The sequence below is a fragment of the Sturnus vulgaris genome, chromosome 1 (genome assembly GCF_052056855.1).
Source record: "Sturnus vulgaris isolate bStuVul1 chromosome 1, bStuVul1.hap1, whole genome shotgun sequence".
NCBI classification, from domain to species: Eukaryota; Metazoa; Chordata; class Aves; order Passeriformes; family Sturnidae; genus Sturnus; species Sturnus vulgaris.
Window position 1 is genome coordinate 83,371,752 of NC_142243.1, and position 773 is coordinate 83,372,524.

Here is a 773-nt window from a genome sequence, read left to right on the forward strand (position 1 = left end):
GGCCCAAAATAAAAGTTTTTCTCGTGCCAAGGAAGCTTTCAAGCACCCTGAAATCCTCACAAAAGAACAGGGAGAGACCAGGTCTTCTGTGGCACTAAAATTCCAGCTTTACCTTTTCTTCAAAATCAGGAGGTTTTCATAAAAATGAAGCCTCCAAAATACATTTGTGCTGTAATGGGACTAACATAAAAGGGTCAGAAGTGGGACTGCTGTAATACTGACGAAATGCAAAGAAACAGTGCAATTCAAATCCCAGGAAAAAAGAAAAACAAAAAAAATACAAATAAACCCCAAACAAACAAACAAACAAACAAAACCCCACAAAAAACCAACCCCCCCCCCAACAACAACAAAAAAAAAACCAAAACAAAGAACCCAAACAAAACAAACAAAACAAAAACCCCAGAAAAAATAAAAACAAAACAAAACAAAACAAGCCCACAAAAACCCAACAAAAAACCAAAAAATAAACAACAACAACAAAAAAACAAAACAAAAAAAACCCCACCAAAAGGTAGGTCTTTCCTATGCTTTGACTGGATAAATCTTTATTCTGGACAACTGAACTATTTTGAAATCATACACATGCCTTAAATCTGTGCTTTACACAAGTTTAAAATTGCATTTGGAAACTATGTCCTTGACATTGAACTCAACACCCTGAGCCTAAGCAGGTTAAGTTACCAGCAACAAAAAAACTACATTAAACAATTTTTAATTAGCTTCAACTTAGTAGCCACCAACTAGACAAGAAGCAATTTCAGCGTTAGAAC